Genomic DNA, 19,735 nt, shown 5'->3' on the forward strand with positions numbered 1-19,735 from the left:
TTAGCTGCTTTTATTCAAAAAAAAGATGTTAAGCTGAATTTAATTCAAAAAATTGCTATTGATACCTACATCGCAGAAACTATTAAAATATCCATACATGATTAATACCTAAGTTTTGGGGGAATGGTAGCTTTGGCATATTTGGTAATCTAACAGAGGAAAAAACTGTAATCCAATACTTATAACCATATATAAACGTAACAGTAAAAATCAAAATGCAGTGGAGTTCCGCTTCCAGAATGGAGGTGTGAGGAGCTCTGGAATTGTTCCTCAGCAAAACACCCACACTGGTAAAATAAAAATAACCATTTAAATTCTGTATAATTTGTTTTATTTTCTTATACCCAATAAAGCAACAGTTATCTAAAGACTCTGATGCATCTTGTAACCACAACAAGAGTCAATGCCACTCAAATCCTAAATCACTCCCTTGACCCAACAGGCTCCCCACAGGGAAGCTCCTTTTCCAGCAGCTGTAGCAAAAAGGAGAGGGCATTTCTCTCCTCTCAGCTACCAGTCAAGGGATGTGATAACTTGATGGGAGGCCCAGGCCAGCAGCATTGCTCATTCCCTCACCACCCCAGCTTTGAGTTAAGGAGGATACATTTCCAGAAATTGTCACCAAAAGACTTGGGCTCCTTTCCTATACCTAGTGACCAATATCAAGTACTGGGATAGTGGCCTCTACCCCACAAGTAGCAGGCTGAGAAACCCAGAACTCTCTCTTGTACTCATAGGCTAGAAGCTCCATTCCAGGAGAGACTAGCTGAGAAAAGCAGATGTATAAAAGTACATTAGATCAGAGAATTCCTAAGGTCTCCCCCCAAAAGCTGATTTTATGTAAATTAGAATATTGGGAAGTTCAAGAAGAAGAGTGCTCTGTATAGCAGTGCAGACTTCTGGTGTTGAGTAATTAAGGGAAAAATGGGAGCAACCAGCTGAACTACAAGTTAATTTACTAGAGAGAATCAGGAAAATCTTAGCTAGAAAAAGCCCTTCTGGGACCTGAACCACCTAAAAAACTGACCTCAAAACTAGCCTGCAAGGGAGCCCAAATTTAATCGGATCAGACTGAACCAGGACACTGCTGAAAAAATAAAGCAATCAGACAGAAATTAATGGAAACTAAAGGCTAGGTATAATTCCAAAGGAGGTCCTAAAATCTTGAGCACAGTCTACTGGAGATAGAAATTTAGGAGTAGAGAGAGAAAAGTGAGCCTCTGTAGGAGAAATGTCCTTTTTAAACTGAGAATTATGGACTACTCTTGAGTAGGACAAGGAAGCCTAAGGTACAGACTGGGACCAAAGTGTATGAAAGCACCAAATAACTAACTCAATTATTTTATAATTGTCCTGCTCTCTGTAAGTTTCCTGGAATGTATCAAAGCAGGAAGAAGACCACAATAGAAAGAGATACCATTAACCTCCTAAAGGTAGGAGCTATTCTGACAATTTCCTCTGGCTGGATGACAAGATGGTGCCCAACTGCAGAGACCTTGACAAATGCTCTAACCTACATACCAGATAAGGGCCTCTAATTGGAGATCAGAACCTTGCTCAATATTTCCCAGTCCTTAAGAAAGTCCAGCCCCTTGGCATCATCCATATTCTACCTAGTTATATACCCTTAATCCTCCCCCCCCACAAATAACCTTGTCTCAGATATTAAATCTTGCCCTTGAGATTGCCTGCATTCTGCTTTTGGTGTATAACCTCCTCTTCTGCTTTCTGTTATACTTTGATATAAAATGTCACATAGAGAACTCATTTATTAATTCAGAATTAATATAGTTGAGTCATGAGAGTTGTTGGAATGTCAAAACTGGGTAGTAGTCAAAGTCAGTTAGGTGTGGCTGGAAAGGGTGGAGTCCCTGGGGTGTGGCCTTGGGGATCATACATGGATGCTCCTCACCCTGCTTTCTCTCTCACTTCCCAACTCCATGATGTAAGGAGCACAACCCTCGTGCTTCCCCTCTCTCTGTCTCTTGACACCATATCTGAGATTCACTATCCCTGGCCTCACAAGGACTGAACCCAAAACCTAAGAAAATAAATTTTCTTTTCTTTAAGCTACATGATCAATATTTTAGATTATGGCTATGTGAGAGAATGATGATGGCTATACTTTCTAATAAGGCTCTTCCTCATTTTGCTAAAACAGGATGTGTCTTCAATTTTTTTTTTTTCTATATGAGGTTGGGGTACTGGTCTCTTCTGCCTCTAGAGAGACTTACTTAGACCTTCTTCAAGTGCCATTATTAACCCAATTTTATCTTCAGTGCTTACCATAGAAACAGGTCACCTAATAACATGATCACAATATTTATGAATGAAAAATGCAATTATATTGTGACCACAGAAAAGCTAATATAAATTAATAATTCCACTACACAAAGCAAATTAAATAAATTTCTAAGATGGTAAATAATAATAAATGCACAATAAAATACTCTTTTGCGAATCAAAGGTTTTATGTAATTGTGGTATTTCACATGGGTATGAATATTGCTTTAACAGAGAGATAAGGGAAAGGTGCAAGACAGCTCCAGGAGGACTGTGTTTGTAGCCAAACCCTGCACCATAGAGACAGCAGAGACCTCATGCTGCGAGGAGATCAGCTCACCAAAATAATCCAGCCAAGTCTCTAGGCAAATTAAAACAGCACAGCTGGACGTGGTGGCGCACACTTGTAATCCCCGCTCTTGAGAGGCTGAGACAGGAGGATCGCACAGGTTCTAAGCCAGCCTCAGCTACTTAGTGAGGCTCTCAGCAACTTAGGTGAGACCCTGTTTCTGAATAAAAAATATAAAATAGGTCTGGGAGTATAGCTCGGAGGTAGAAAGACCCTGGGTTCCACCCCCAGTACCAATAAATAAATAAATAAATAAATTAATTAATTAATTATAAACAGCACCAAAAAGAAACCCAGAAGAGGGTATTCATATATAGATACACTACAAGATATAAAATAGAATAGCCACTTTATAAAAGAGACAGAACCAACTAAACCCCAAAGACATAAGAAATTAAAAGGAGGATCAATATGTGGGATTGCACTAAAGTGAAGAACTTCTATACAGCAAATCAAACTATCAAGAACCTCAACAGAGAAAAGAAAATGAATTGGAGAAAATCTTCGTCAACCATTCCTCTGATAGAGGATTAATGCACACAATATACAGAGAACTCAATAAACTCAACACTAAGTAAACAACCCAGTCAAAAAGTGGGCAAGTAGCCAGGTGTGGTTGCGCATGCTTGTAATCCCCGCACTTGGGAGGCAGAGACAGGAGGATCGCGCTGGTTCAGAGACCCTGTTTCCAAATAAAAAATATAAAAAAATAGGTCTGGGAGTGAAGCCCAGAGGTAGAAGGGCTTCCAGGAACCCCAGTACCACAAAAAAAAAAAAAAGTGGGCAAGTAAACTAAATAGACAATTCAAGAAGAATACAAATGGCCAATAAATGTATGAAAAAATGTTCAACATCATTATCAATCAGAAAGATGCAAATCCACACTACCCTTAGATTTCACCTTCTCCAATGCTCCAATTAGAATGACAATCATTCAAAGTATAAACAACAAATGCTCACTAAAATGTGAAGAAGTGGGAACTCTAATATATTGTTGGTTGGATAGCAAATTAGTGCAACCACTTTTGGAAAACAGTATGGAGGATCCTCAGAAGAATGTGAATGAACTTACTATATAATCCAGCAATAGCACTTCTGGGTATCTATCCAAAAGAATGAAAACCATACGACCAAACTAATGCAAGTGTAACTATGTTTATAGCCACACAATTCACAATTGCCAACTATGGAACCAGCCAAGATGACCATCAACAGATGAATGAATTACAAATTATGGGGTATGTACACAATGAAATTTTATTCAGACATAAAGAAGAAAACAATACATCATCTGTGGGAAAATGGATGCAATTGGAGACCATTATTCTTAGTCAAAAAAAGCCAAAACCGGGTGTGGTGGCACATGCTTGTAATCCCAGCATTCAGGAGGCTGAGATCAGAGGATTGCAGTTTGCAGACAGCCTCAGCTATTTAGTGAAGCCCTCCACAACCTAGTGAGACCCTGTTTCAAAATAAAGAATAAAAAATAGGGCAGGGGGTATAGCTCGGAGGTCAAATGCCTCTGGGTTCCATCTCCAGACTCGGAAAAAAAAAATCAAAACTTGGATGCTCTCCTTAATATGTGGAAGCTAGAGAGAAAAATAGTCAGAGGAGGAACTTTAGATGAAGGGAAAACCTCAGATGAACAAATAAGGTGACCTAACTCAGGGGGATGAGGGAGAGAACAGAGAAACTTTCTAATGTACATGATATCCATTCACATATGAAAGTCAATCACTAAGCCCAAGATGGGAAGGAGGGGGGGGAGCAATGGGGGTGGAAATTGGGGAAGGGCTAAATGAGTGATGTGCGCATGTATGCCTGTACCATACAGATCCCCATTAAGATGTATGACTACAATGCACCAATAAAATAAATAAAAGAATGAAACATAAAATGAAAATAAGCTAAGAATCCTAAAAAACAGAGAAAATAAAAACATTTTAAAATTATGAACAAAGTTTCATAGTAATGGGGGACACAAGCACACCAATACATGACTAGTTAAACTGACCAAAAGAAAGGAGAGAGAAGAAAAATATTGAAAGAAAAAATGACTATGTTTCCAAATTTGATGGAAAACAAGAGGCAAATTGAAGAAGTCCAATAAACTTTAGATATGATAACTGCAAACAGACTTGAAATCAGACACATCATAATGAAAATACTGAAAGTCAAAGAGAAAATCTGAAAACAGCAAGAAAAAAATTGTAATGTACAAGGAAACAACAATAACAGTAGTAGCTGACTTATCAACCCAAAAATGTCTACATACCACATTAAAATATTAAAACATCAGAGAAATTCAATAAATAAACATGAAACATATACTAAAATTTATTGAGAGAAATTAAAGAAGATATAAGTGGAATGACATTCCACGCTGAAGGGCCAGAGGGCTTGATTTTGTGAAGAAATGGCAATACTCCCCAAGTGATCTATGGATTCAGAACAAACCCTAGCAAAATTTTAACTTGAACTGGGTGTGGTGGCATATGCCTGTAATCGAGTACTTGGTAGGACAAGACAGGAGAATCATAGGTTCAAGAACAACCTCCTTGAAACTGTTTCAAAATAACAAAATAAGATAATAAAAAAATAAAATATGACTGGGGGTCTAGCTCACAGGCAAAATGCCTCTGGGTTCAATATACAATACCATACATAAAAAATTCTACCTGGTTTCTTCACAGAAAATGATAAACTGATTCTAATGGAAACTTAGGAACCCAGAAAAGAGAAAAACATTTTGAAAAAGAAAGCAAAATGTCAGAACTCATATTTCTAAATATCTAAAGGGGAAATATTTTTAAATATAAAAATTAGAATATGTCATGATATTCTTTTTTTCTTTTTTTGTTGGTGGTACTGGGGTTCCTGGAAGCCCATCTACCTCTGGGCTACACTCCCAGACCTATTTTATATTTTTTTATTTGGAAACAGGGTCTCTTAAGCCAGCGTGGCTGGCTTCGAAACTGCGCGATCCTCCTGTCTCCGTCTTCCAAGCACGGGGATTACAAGCGTGTGCCACCACACCCAGCTTGTCATGATAGTCTTATAATATTGATATGGAGTATATATTTAAAATTAGACAGGAAGCCTTCAATCTATAAGTCAAACTCAAATATTCTCTACAACTACTAATAAGAAACAAAAACAAAGACACACATACACACACAATTTCTTTTGGGGAAAAATACCCCAAACTGCTCCATCAATACAACTTGTAACCCTCTTCTAGCTTATGGGTTCACAACTTCCTGTAAGATGGCTGAATCCATACCAACTGCTCTTCATTCCTCCCTCTACTTTTACCAAGTCTACTGTCCTTTTTTCACCTCCCTCCCTTTCAAGTTTAGATGCTGGTCCATTGTGCTAAAAAAAATTCTTGTCTTTCTTGTTTGGATGCACCCATCTTGCAAAAGCCTAACTCATGGTAGACCCTTCCATTCTATGGCCTGAACTTTTGGAAAAATCCACTCTTGAAGCAGCCCAGTTTGATCACTGAGTTTTCATCTCCAGCTTGCCTAAAGTACCTCTCTATTTACTCATTTCTCCCTTCCAGTCACTATTTCAAACTCTGTCTCCTTGAGAGCTTATTTTATCTAGCAGCCTCATCCGACCCATGATCTTGACTTCCATGTTCTTAGGGGGAAGGTACCTGTGCTGACCACAGGGGTACACTAGTGTCCTCTGCCAGATTCCAGGCATATTTATTTTATTTGCCCACTTTCTTTTCCCTCCCAGTTTTCTGAAAGCAGTTCTTTTACTCTACCACTTATTTGATCATTACCTGCCCTACCCCTACCTTCAGGGATCAATGCAATAAGCTACCAATTTCAATTTTTATCTTGATTATTGAATTGTACTCTCTCTCACACAACTATACATCCCTTTGATCTTTAAATATACTAACGCCTCTCCCAAATAAACAAACTAAAACCACATCTCTCTGCTTACTTTAGGGTATTTTACCTACCCTATTTCATTCATTTTTTGTTGTACTTTATGACAGTTTTTATTAATATATTTTTATTGGTACATTATAATTATACATTATAATGAGGTTCATAGTGATAGAAACATAGATGTACACCACACCTGGTGAATTTTTCCCCAGATTCACCCTATACATAATGCTGACACTGGCAATGATAATTCCATATATGTATAGAGCATTATTTGTACTGTTGCCTTCATCAAGTCCCCTTCACCTCCGTTTCCTACTACCCCCTCATTACTCCACTTACACTAAATTTCTTAAAAGACAAAAATATATTCTCTACTTCCTTTCTTCTTTAACTTATACCTCATCCAACGTGAGTCTGGATTTATTTCCTATTAAATAAATAAAATTATTCTAAAAAACTCTGCAAGTTAGAAAAGAAAAAAATAGAATTCTTACTAAGTGATATACTTGTTTATCTGGAAAACTCAGAGCATAAAATGAAAAGTAAATTAGAATGATAAAAAATGTAGGAAGATGTCCAAGGAAAAATAGCTTTTTATATACAAAACATAACAACTATATTATGGAAGAAAAACCACTTTATAATAGCATTTATAATAGCATTTTTTTAAGAGAATGATGGCTACAATGTACTAAAGGAGAAATTCTGAGATTTCTGTTCCATTTCTCTGTTCCCATTCACATATAGGATCCCATTCACATAGAGGAGAGCATGAAATAATTCTATTTAAAAGCTCTGCTTCTGTTAATTTTTTAAGCAACTCCAAAATTGTTTTTATACTACAATACTATGAGGAAATATGTTTGCCAAGATCACCAGTGAAGTGCACATGTGAAATCTGATAGCTAATTCACAGTTCTCACCTCACTGCATACTTAAATACAAGTCATGCCCTCCTTCAATATTCATTGCCCTTGGCTCTGATGATAATACTTCGCGGACTGTTACTTTTCACACTCCTTTGGAACCCATTTTTTTCTTTTCCTTTTTGTACTGGTAATTGATTCAAGTTATACCCCCCAGCTTTATCATTATTATTTATTTTTCTAAAGTCAGATCTTGCTAGGTTGCTGAGAGTCTCACTATATTACTGAGCCTGTCCTTGAACCTGCTCTCCTGCTGTCTCAGGCTTCCAAATACTTGGATTATAGGCTTGTACCACCTTGCCCAGATCCATTTACTTTTATTCAGCCATTAAGATTTGAAATTTTCAAGTCTTAGTTCTAAGCTATCTCTCTTTCTATTCTGTAGCCCTTATCATTTATATTCACTGCTTTTTATTTTGCAGCACTGGAGATCAAACCCAGGGCTTTACACATGCCAGAAAATCATTCTACCAATGAGCTACATTCCCAGCCCAATATCTATGGTTTTAATCGACACACATTTATCAGTGGTTCCCCATTCTTATAAACTCTAGAGTAAATCTGTAGCTTACTCTCCAGATCTACAGAGCTGATATCTTAACAATAGATTTCTCAAATACACCTCTGATCCAACATGCCCCAAACTGAAAACCTGCTGTTTTAGTCTATTTATGCTGGTATTATAAAATATCTAAAACTGGATGATAAAGAACAGAAATTTCTTATAGTTCTGGAAGCTAAGAAGTAAAATACAAGGAGGCCCTGGAAGATGCAGTGCCTGGTGAAGATCCTCTCTGCTTCAAAGATGGCACGTTATTGCTGTGTCTGCACAAGCAACAGAGACATGGCAATGACTACTGCTGTATCTTCACATGGCAGAAGGGCCAAGAAGCTCTCTGAAGCCTATTTTATATGGGCATTACCTCCTTTCACAAGGGCAGAGTCCTCATGATTTAATTACTTCCCAAAAGCTTCTCCTCCTTGGTATTCATGCCAGAGGACATGCTCTTTTCTGGTTTTACCTACCTCATAAACGACACAGCTGTCTAATGAGGTTACAAGATACTGAAGCTGAGAGTTAGAGGAAACAAAGGGGGCTATAATTCATAGGGTGAGAGCCAGAAAAGGTGCTTCTGGTGAAAATCCTGGAGTTCTTCAGTTGAATATCAGTTAAGTACACAAATATGTAGAAAATAACCAGAGAGGCTAGGCAAGAACTATCTGAAATGTAGAGGTAACATTTCCCATTCCTTACATAAGAGTCAAACTGGAAGCCCACAGGCTTCCCTGGCAGCAAAATGTTTGCTGTAAACTGTGCATGGGTCTGCCTTCGCTTATGACATTTTAGGATTCCAAAATACCAAACTGCTTCCAAATAGGTACATAATGCTCACTTTTGTGCCACCTTAGATTTTTCTTTCTCCTTCAAATTTCCCAGGGTTTTCTTGCATATTCACTCCTTTTCCTGCTACATCCATTTCCAACATCCTTTTCCAACATCCATTTTCCTGCTAGACTGTAAGCTCAGTGAGGGCAGTACTCATGACAGTAGCAGGTAATATAATGTCTCCAAGGTCTAGCACACACTGCATAGTCTACCATAAAGCTGAAAGCGGTAGTTGTAAAATAAATGGATTTGCTTAAATAATCTTCACTCTATTAATAGATACTGTTGAGAAGGTCTTAGTCTCTGAATTGTTTGAAAGGTCTTCTTTTCAAACTGCCAAATCTTTCCTAGGTCTAGTTAATCTTTTTCACTGTAAGAGGATGAGGTCAACAGGTGCTGAATCAGTAACAGAAGCTGAGGTGGTTTTTGTCCAGAAATTTGTTGGGCCTTATACAGATTGTTCAGGCCAGAGAAATATTAGGGGAAAGTGTGTGTTTGTGTTTACCAGGTCTGGTGCCTGCAAAGTCTAGGTTTAACACTTATAAGGAGTAGAAATTGAAGAGATTCTTTTTTTTTTTTTCATAACTGAGGATGGAACCCAGGGGCATTCTACCTTCAAGTTATACCCCTAGCCAAATTTTTATTCTTTATTTGGAAACAGGGTCTCACTGAGTTGCAAAGGCCCTCACTAAGTAGCTGAGGCTGTTGGCGAACTGTGATCCACCTGTCTCAGCCTCCCAAATGCTGGGATTACATCTTAAACATTTAATGAGGCATCAAGGAGACTGGGCTTTCCTTGACTTAGAAACATGATAAGACTCTGGGCACAGAATACAAGGCAGCCCCATATCAAGGTAAGCCTGCAAATATTTTTCATAGTAGGATACTATTGTTGAAGAGACTAAATCCTGATGAACATTCCCGGAAAGCAGGGTCATAATGAAATTTACTCTTTCCAATGCTCCATCTCTAACTTCAGCCTCCATCTCTCATAGCTAGCTATGTATGGGGCAAATCTACAACCATTCCCAGAAAGAGCTTACAAAGAGTTTTCCTTCTAAGGCACATACAAATTCATCACCTTGCTGATTAATCTTGGTCCACCTTCATTATCTTATACAGAAATTCTTCACAATTTATGGCATCTTAATGTCATTTCCCCCATTTTAGGTTCCAAAACTGATAAGTACACTCATGTGGAATATGCCAGTGTCACTTTAATGGTAAATAAGCACTGAAGGGAAATAAATATCACACTTATACTGCCTTCTTAATACTGAGACCCAAACATTCCTATACTAATTATACTAATTATACTAAACATTCCTATACTTCTTATAATTGACTTTATTATTTCACATGAATTGTAACGCATTTTACATTTTAAATGAAGTCAAAGCATTTTTGGACAGGGTTTAATAACTACTAGCAGTTCTAAAGGCAACTTCATAAATGAAAGCAGTTTTCATCCTTCTACACTTGACCCTAATTTAGGGAGTTACTGCATGATAAGTGTTCATAATGGCCAATGGTGACCATGGTATGAGAATGTTTCTTATTAAAAGGCACTACAGTGCAATCTACCATCCTCATCAAATTCTAAAACAAATATAAAGTCCGTTTTTGGGAGGATACAAAAAGGATTTTAGATAATGGAGGAGGATTCCCGGTGGAGTGATGGGAGAGCATCTAGGGATGGTGTAGGTGGTGGGGAAAATTAATGAAGGAAACATTTCCATTGTCCTTAATTACAAATATGATATTACCAATGGCAATCTCAATGTCATGTATGGAGAAGGTGAGCGAGTGGGACGGAATCTGAGAGAAAACTCACCAAGTGCTATGTCCATGTATGTTCCTATCACTCTGAATTACATTGCAATGTGAGACTACAATGCACCAATAAAAATAAAAAAATGACCTTATTCTTGTATAAATTGGCAATTAACTATTATATGTTTGTGTAAATTAACAAAAATATAATTATGTAAATTTTACAATACTGACTACTTAGTAATATATTAATGGTAATGGATCATGAATGGCCAAAGATACCCTTTCATTTTATGAAGCTTTCACCTTACTAATAAGGACATAACATGGTTTAATGCAGAGAATTGTATGTTTTCTAGGTTGAATGAGTTTGTATTCCTCCATTAATTACCACAGAATTAAAATGAGCTCTATTTTTGATTGCCTATTTTCTATAATTTATTTTATCCTATATGTTATCTGATATATGCTGAAAAAGATATTGATAAATAGGACTTGATGTTAGCTATCAGCTAAGAAATAAATGCATACTGATGAAATTACTTTTCTCCATAAGTGATTTCATATTATTAAGTAAATTATGTATGCCTTTATATAAAACCCAATGGTGAAAATAAAAATATTCAGGCATGGTCTGCAAGGGTATCTTTGGCTATATATGATTTACTATCACCAGTAAGTGACTTAGGCAAGAAAGAATAATGGATTCCTTAAGCACGTTAAGATATGCTTTCAGAAGCAGAGAAAAAAACCACAGTGTCAGTTCCATTAAAATAATTACATTTCAAGTACATACTTACTTTTACCTAAAGGCTTAAGATACTAGTATTTTCTTATCTTTAATACATTTGAATTTTATAATCTTTAGGTAAATTGACATTTCATTATATACACTATTTGTAGAATAAAATAACAGTATAATTTTTAAATCAATATATACAGTACGTAAAGCAATTTCCAAGAGGAGCCTGAGTTACTGAAAATGTATGAGCTATTTCCACGGAGGAAAAAGACAGAAAGCCCTTTCCAATTTGCATTTATAAAGGCTTCTTTAAATATATACACTGATGCCAACAGAGTCATCAGAAATCAATAAATCACATTCGTGTGTGCTGTAAATGTCTGACACACACATTTATTTTCCTAGTCCAAAATTCTCTATAAAAGGGACTGTGTAAATGTTCCATTTTAGTTTAATGACATTCTCCACAGTTAAAATTATGAGCATTATTGCCAGTGAGTGCAAAATCCGAGGAGCACAAAGCCAGATAGGATTTTAAAGAGCCTGCAGAGTACACAGCCTTCAGTGGCTAGTCATTTAACAGACCGTGGGCACAGATATGAATGCAGAACCAAATTGGGAGATCAGTAAGAGTGAACTGAAATGCTTCAATTACCATTTGGACAAAAATAGTAGGCATAATTTATTTAGAGGTAGTTGGGGATGGTCTCCTAAGTACTGCCAGATAGCCCTGTTAGCCCTGATGCTGCTAAAGAGAGACAGGGAAGAACATCATAAAAGTGATGCCAATGACAGGATTGACAATAACCTATTCATCAGTGAGGTTCAATTTGAAAGTGTAATAAAAACTTAAATATGAATACACTTTGCTTGACATTTATTCAACCAGCTGCCATATATATTTAAAAGGTCACAAAATTGTTCTATGTAGACAGTTTATACAGTACAAATTCTTAAAGAAAGGAGGATCTGCTCTGTATAATCAAAGAGGTTCTAAAAATTCTCCAAGCACATCTTTCAAAGGGCTATGCACCAAAGCATGTCTGGCTATAACCCAAACACTAAATTTATTAAACCAATATTCCCATGAGGACTGAATGAGAGACTGGTGGATTCTTACCTCTTCGCTGGCCTGACACATGCTGTTATGAGCCTTCATTTTCTTTACCTTTGTTTTCTAAACCAAAATTTCATAGCCAAGGAGAGGAGTGTTGACCCATGTGCTAACATAAACCTGATCATTTCCAAAGTATGCTATTCTGAGAGTTCTTAATACTTCATTCAACAACATACCTTCCTTCCTTCCTTTTAAGCCCACTTCTTTCACCTTGAACCTCCACTCAGTCCAACACTTCCAAACTCACTTTCCCTCCTGTTTAGCCTAAAATCTGTAGTGAGTAATTCCAATAAGCACCTCAAAAGTCGCCTAAAATCCCTCACCTCTTTCATTTTGAGACTTTGCAAATCTTCAACTTACAAAATCCAACTTCTGGCATATCTGTTACCAAGTAAAATGCTCAGCAACCACTTTCTTTACCAGGATGAAACCTATGACAGTCCATCAAACACCTTTCAAAGCTTTTGATTCCTGAAACCCACAACCTCTAGTCTATAAGCCGACAAACACAATGACAAATACACCCTTACTTTGTACCAGACTTACCATATTTAATTATTTCTTCGTTCTTCTCTTTGATCGCAGGAATCGGTCCTCCCTCTTTTTTTCTTAAATAAGCTTATTTTCTAATATAATTTATTCACTTTCCATTCTAAAACTTTGGTAAATAAATCAAATTCTCCCTATTTTTATTTTCTACCATCAAATGCCTCACTTTTTAGGCCTACACAGGAATTAATCTACTCTAGCTGTGAAATATTAAAGTTTTAAATACTTTTATTGGTGTGATTATACATCACAAGAATATTCAAAGTCACACACACACACACACACACACACACACACACACACACACACCCCACTTGGTGTATTTCCCTCAGCAAAATAAAAAATATGAAGAAAGAGCCTACAGAATGGGAGGAAATCTTTGCCATCTACTCCTCTGAAAAAGGGACTAATATTTAGAATATATGAAAAACTGAGAAAACATAAGACCAAAAACAGTAAAAATGGGCAATTGAACAAAGTAGACACTTCTCAAACGAATAAATGCAAATGGCCAACAATATATGGAAAGATGTTCAACATAATTAGCAATTGGGGAAATGCAAATTAAAACTACACTGAAATCATGTCTAAGTTCAGTTAAAATGATAATCACTAAGCACACAAACAATAACAAATACTGGCAAGAATGTGGAGAAATAGGAAGGCTTATACGTTGAGGGTGGGATTGTAAATTAGTACAACCATTATGGAAATTAATATGGAGGTAGGTGGCCTATCCAAAGTAGGAGCCTGAGTATGATAGAGATCATCCGCATCTGGGAGAGCTATGGTAACCAAGATGGGAGGCTGCCTACCTATAAGGAGGAGATAAAACATTTAGATATAATAAGAGTAATACAAGTGTCTCACTATCAGAGAAGTGAGATATATCTATGAAAAAAGGAAATCTAGAATGAATTATAGTGTATTAGATTAGGATTGAAGATGCCAACATGAATTCAAGGTTTATAAGATAGAGAGCTACAAGCAGAAATAGAAACATTAAATGTGTTATGTTTATATATTGGGTTCATAGTCTCTCTTCTACATGATGTCCCTAGTCTCCAAATTAAAGGTGGGTCTTTAGGGACAAAGCAATACTATCCTACTTAATCCACACTGACTTCCTGATGTCCATTGATCACTGCTGCCTGTGTATGATCTCCACCTTTAGGATCTCTCATGGTTTGGTTATTTTCTATCTGTTTTCTTCCCATACTATATCTTATTCAAATTCTCAATGTATATGTTCCTCTGAGATAATATATTCCAATCTCACCAAATCCCATAGCTATGAAACATGTATAAAAGATACATGTATCTTTTTACCACTGACTCAATTTTTCCAATCTCAAATCCTGAACACAGCATCATTATGTGGGCACTTTATGGAATAGAAATATCTTAACTCAACAGGTTAAGAAACAAACCCAATTCCTACCCCACATGGTACCATGAGTTGCCTAACAAGCATTCATACACTCTACAAAATTCCTTAAAAAACAGATTTTTTTTTTCTTGCAGGTCTGGGGATGGAACCCAGAAGCATTTTACCTTTGAGCTACACCCCCTGACCTGTTTTTTATTCTTTTTTTGAAACAGGGTCTCACTAAGTTGCAGAGGGCCTCATTAAGTAGCTGAGGCTGTCCGCGAACCGCGATCCTCAGTTCTCAGCCTCCCAAATGCTGGGATTACAAGCGTGCACCACCACACACTACAAAAAAAAAAAAAAAAAAAACCCAGATTTTTAAAGTATCTCCAAGCTCTAAACTAAGTATATCATATCACTCAAAAATAGTAAATACACATTATTGAGCTAGCTGACTTGATCCAATGGCACATTTAATTTCCTTAATTTGAGTCACTGGTAAACGAGTAGTCATATGATCTCAGCATTACCACTAACATGAATCTTGGTCTGTAGTATGAAATACTGGGAAAGATGTACTTTTCTCTGTGCAGGTGAAACAAGAGGCAAGTATGCATTTTTTCTTTTATTCTGGCAGCCATCTTATCACAAAGGAGTTAAGATTTAAAAAGAAATATCAATAGGAAGGGAGAAAGTTTTAAAAATTAATTAAATGGACCCTTATTAAAACTTGACTCCTAAGACTAAAAACCAAAATTGTGAGCTAAAACCTAATTTCTGTCTTATACTAACTAAGCCAATAGACCTCATTATATTTAAAGTCAGTTCAGATTGAGTTTTATATTACTTGCAGTATAATTGTGAAAAAATCAAATGTAAAATTAGATGTTAGATGTAACAATATTAAACAACTAGAGGTAAAAAAAAAGTATACCTGAAGAAAAAGAAGCCTCTTAAAAAAGAAAAAAAATACAAATACAGAAAAACAAAATACACAGAAATGTCAGCTTAATAGTAGTTGACACTAGCAAGATAAATGGGAATTAACTTCACAAATATTAAGGATATAGTAGAGAACTTCACCTAAGTACAGAAATAAGAGTCCCTATAGGGCTGCTTTAAGCTAGTAAGTAAGCAGAATCCTGGGATAGTCAAAGGAGAGAAATAAAAAAGCTGGAAGCTGCATATTTTGAAAACAGGTATTTGCATAAGTGTTTCAAAAAAAATCGTAGAACCTCTTACTGGTTCAAATAAATCTATGTAATCAGATTCACATTTCCATGTCTTTTCCACTCATTCTTTTCCCAAAGAAAGGTGTACATCTTTATTTAGATATTTATAAGCTAGACTGAAACAGTTTTGGTGGCTTTCCTATATCAAGTCACCAGTCCTTTCTGCTTAAGAGAGAGGGTTGAGCACCTTTGAGGAAATGTGACAAGGGGAGAGAGAAAAAGAGGGATAAGGGGAAAAAATGAGAGTAGGCAAAAATGCCTTCCTTTTAAATGATGACATGTCCACAGAGCCTTCCCTGTCCTTCCAAATAAGCCCAGATAAAATCTTCAGTTGCCTTCTATACCCATAACAATCCTATACCATAGGCAATCTGTAATTTATTCCTACTGATTCTGGGTTGAAAATATGTTTGGAATTCATTATTTTTATTTCCAAGTCCAAGCCCAAGGTCAGACCTTGATCTCTTATCTCAGCCACTACAACTGTCTCTTAACCCGTCTACTTTCATTATTTCTTTCTGCCTGTCCAATCCATCATTTACAGGGCTGCTGACATTTTACTTGTGTGTGTGTGTGTGGGGGGGGTACTTGGGTAAACCCCAGGGGCTTTTCTACCTCCAGGCTATACCCCCAGACCTATTATATATATATATATATATATATATATATATATATATATATATATATATATATATATATATATTTTTTTTTTTAATTTGAAAACAGGGTCTCACTAAGTAGCTGAGGCTGGCTTTGAACCTGTGCGATCCTCCTGTCTCAGCCTCCCAAGTACGGGGATTAAAAGCATGAGCCACAATGCCCAATGGCTATTGACTTTTTAGAGAAGTATTTTATTCACCTTTTGGATTCTCTTGCACTTCTTTCTGTCCAGATATTAAAATATGTGTTTAAATTATTCTTTGCATAACACTTCTTATTAGAAAAATCTGTAATACTGGTTTTAGAAAAAATTCAAAAGGCTTGGCCTGCAACCAGGTTATTGAGGTTGTAGACCATGGTTCCCTTCAGCAGAGCACCCCACATTTTCCTATAGGCTGTTCCAGTCATATGAAACTTCTGAATCTTCTGAAATATATAAGAAATAAGTCTTGGAAAATTCCATTCCCTCTGTAAAATTCTCTTTCCTCTGGCTTTACTTATGAAATACCTACTAGTCTTTCATGGTTCAATTCATGCAATCTTCTACATCAAAAAGTCTTCTTTAATACTATATTTAAGTTTTTCATCCTCTATATTTTCAAAAGAATATCTTTATATTTCTGTTATGACATTTATGTGACTTTGTCTTTTGTTATACTAAATTTGGTGAAGATCTATCTAACCTCTTTTCAAATAGTAAAGTACATCCTACTTCAGTATGAGGTTGTCTTTCTTCTCTGATATTCTCCCAAAGATTAATTCTTGTATCCTCTGTATTTAGCAAAGAAAACAGCACTCTGTACATGCTCTATAAATATTTCTTTAATAAATAAGTAATTTCCCAAGGGACTAAATGTTATTTGAGGATGGTTATTGTGCCTTATTAATTTCTATTTCTCATAGTAGCTAGAAAAAAATTGAGTCACAGAAACTGCTACAGCATGAATAGAATATGTAGATTAGATTCTGGCCTCTTGGGTTACTGAATCTTTGGCTAAATCAATATGTCATTTTTTCACTCTAAAAATATTTACTGCCGGGCATAGTGGCGCACGCTTGTAATCCCTGCACTTGGGAGAAAAAGACAGGAGGATCGCGCTGGTTCAAAGCCAGCCTCGCTGGCTTAAGAGATTCTATTTCCAAATAAAAATATAAAAATAGGTCTGGGAGTGTAGCCCAGAGGTAGAAGGGTTTCCAGGAACCCCTGTACCACCACAAAAAATAAAATAAAAATAAAATTTAAAAAAGAAAAATATTTACTGAATCACTTGTATATGTCAAACCTTATTCCTGGAGTTAAAGATATAATTGAAAACAAGATAAACTATACATATGCTGAGATAAATAAAAGTTATATAAACTAATAAATCAATCCCCCCCAATTTTTTTCTTGACATCTGAATTCTATTCTCAAAGAAAAAGTTCATGACCAGAGAATCATCAGTAACTTCTTCTTATACTTGCTTCAAGGGTTATTGGACAAAATGCAAATCTCCTATCACAGATCTGCTATCTGCTATCTCCTCTTCCTCCTCTTCCTGTGAGATAAGGGGAGGGAAAAAAGGAAGAGGTGAAGTGGAAAATGATGACTACATTTTCATCTTCTGTATTTTTTTTTCTTTTGGTACTGGGGATTAAACCCAGGAGCATTCTAACTTCAAATTATACTCCTTGCCCTATTTAAGTTTTATTTTGAAACAATGTCTTGCTAGGTTGCAGAGTCTCACTACTTGTTGAGGCTGTCCTTGAATCTGTGATAGTCCTGTCTCAGCTTCCCAAGTACTGAAATTACAAGCATCCAACACCACACCCGGCTCAACCTCTGTAATTCCACAACTATCACCCCCTCACACACACATAAAGCCTTAGAATGCCAACACTGCATACAACTAAAATTGCTAATTATCTTTTCTACTTACATGTTTCCTTTCAGTACTTACAGGATACTTTTCTTAAAAAGCAATGCTTTTATTACATTATTCCCCTGCAGAAGCCCTTGGTGGCTTTGTATTGCAGACACCAGGAGGATGCTGCCTGACTCGACTCTTCCCAGACCCATCCCAGTGTCTTTCCAGAATCATCTGCCCTGCTACAAGCCAGACTCCCACCAAACTAGCTCTTGATTTTCCTGTATTTTTAGGCCTATCTCTTGATACTTTTTCATCTATTTTTTTTCAAATCCTACCTGTATCTCAACTCAAGGATCTTAAATCTGTCTTTGATTTATCCTTTACATAAAAAGTTGCAATTTACTTTGTTATTTTTTCTCTAAGCTTACTTGTTTCTACTTTACATTCTGATTTTTAAAAATTATACATATGCATCTAGGGTATATTTAATCGTTCATTCTAAAAGCATTTATTGTTTACTATTTTTCTATTATACTGATATACCTAAAAATATAATAATCACAGTAAATGTTATGTAAATTGTTTTTGAGTGAAGGCAAACTCCTAATCAAATAAAAATGTATTTGAATAAAAATAATCTTTTTCTAAACAAGAACAATAATCACCACCAAAGAGACCTATAGGAATTGTAACAAACTATTGCTTATCATATTTGGATATTTATAAAAAAGGATGTGTTAGAAAAACAATCAAATAAAAACTGAAAAACTTATTCAAGGAAATACGGAAAATTGATTCAATCTTCCCATTTTAATTCATTATGTACCTATCATTTCAAGATACATGTTCGAAAATATACATATTAAGTAATCAATAGAATATATTGAGATAAGAATATTAGAAGAACATTTTCAAGCTGCCACTTAATAATTTCTGTGAAATTTAATATAAGCTTATGTGATGAATTTTTCTTTTTCTTTCCTAAGGAAACAGCTTTAGAATATGATTGATGCCTGCTATTACAAGTCTATATTTGTATTTCCTTATTTTAGAAGCTTTTCAAAACTACAGTTAGAGCACTTCCAGTTATTCTAAAATGAAAGATAAAAGGTGATTATTTATAGGCAATCATATTCATGATGATAGACTCTCAGAAAGCAAATGCAAACATAAATTTTAAATGCGGTTTGGAAAGAGTTGAGCATAAATACATTTACATAATTTCTTAGAAACCCTGGCTTTTTATTACTGAATTTCAATATCTCCTCCAGGCAAAGGAGCAGCTACTTCAAAGATTTATTTGATCATGAAATGTTTGATTTCTTTGTTTTCCCTTCTCAATATGGATAGGTCTACACTTTTCATTCTACCATAGAATATTGCATTTTAAATCTTGAATTGGCTCACTACTGAGAATTTAAAAAATACTGATTGTATTTTGACAGAATAAACATATAAATCAATGACAACATTCAATATGTAGGCACAGATAAATTATATAAATTACTACAAATCAGTCCATCTAGATATCAGTCATCTTTGATAACAGAACTGTCACTTCACAATGTAACTAGTGACTGATATCAA

The 19,735-nt window shown here is 35.8% G+C and overlaps 1 protein-coding gene across 2 annotated transcripts in view; it reads right to left on the minus strand.

The window, feature by feature from the left end:
- The window catches only part of ASXL3 (ASXL transcriptional regulator 3), a gene marked incomplete at both ends in the record, with an annotated part of 184,131 nt that overhangs the window by 46,528 nt on the left and 117,868 nt on the right, over positions 1-19,735 (minus strand). The gene's annotated exons all lie outside the window — the stretch shown is intronic.

Source organism: Muscardinus avellanarius, assembly GCF_963383645.1.
Source record: "Muscardinus avellanarius genome assembly, chromosome: 17".
Classification (NCBI taxonomy): domain Eukaryota; kingdom Metazoa; phylum Chordata; class Mammalia; order Rodentia; family Gliridae; genus Muscardinus; species Muscardinus avellanarius.